The following is a 938-nucleotide window of genomic DNA, read 5'->3' as shown; positions in this document are numbered from 1 at the left end:
TGCTCCAAGCCCACTAGTCTAAGTAAATAAACCTCAGCCTTGATTTCCGCCACCAATCCATTAAGGAAAATGGATTCGAGCATCTCTTCATAGANCACAAGGTTCCTCCTTGCGTGGACCGAAAACGGCTAAGGATTTGTGCCTTCAGATCCTCCCAATTTGTCGGTGGCCTACGTTTCTCATCCCACTTGTAACATGTCAGGGCCTCACCGTCGAAACATACAACAACTGCCTCAACTTTATCCTCTTCACTTATTCGATTGAGGCTAAGATACCTCTCTACACGAAAAATCCACCCGTCTGGATTGTCTCCTTAAAAAACGGGCATCTCCAATCGTCGGATTCGTGGCACCAACCTCTAGTCATTGCCTGACACCATACCGTTCTAACTTCCCCCTAATCTGGACTGGGTTACTTGGGATTCCTGTTGTGTCGCCGGTGAGTTTTCAATGGCTAGGCCCTTATCCTTTTGCTCCTTTTCCTGGTTTTCTCAAGCACGCAGTAGAAGATCGAACGTGGAATGCATCGACGTAAACTCCGATTGTAGGGTTTCGAGACCAATCTGCACCTCCTGATGATTGTTTTCAACTTTCTGTTCCAATTTTCCCATTCTGTCTACAAGAATCATGGTTGTGTTTGGCTGATTTAGGGTGCTCTGATACCAATACTGATGGGAAAACTAGAGAATATGATGGTTGGACTAAGAAACAAGGGATCTATGGAAGCTAAAAGATTTTATATTAATAAAAGAACGATTACAGCAACTGGAATGTTAATGAGCAGCCTTTCAAGAGGGCTGAATCTCTCCTAAATGTTACTTACATTAATTAGGTCATGCCTTTCCTCTCTTCTCCCCTCTTATTTATAAGTGTGCCAAAACAGATTCCTAATAGAATTAGTTACTACCCTCACTCCCTCCCCTTCTCTTGATTCTTCTA

Source organism: Olea europaea, unplaced genomic scaffold, assembly GCF_002742605.1.
Source record: "Olea europaea var. sylvestris unplaced genomic scaffold, O_europaea_v1 scaffold1575, whole genome shotgun sequence".
Taxonomy (NCBI): Eukaryota; Viridiplantae; Streptophyta; class Magnoliopsida; order Lamiales; family Oleaceae; genus Olea; species Olea europaea.
The sequence above is the reverse complement of the archived record's forward strand: the minus strand, read 5'-3'. Positions refer to the sequence as shown.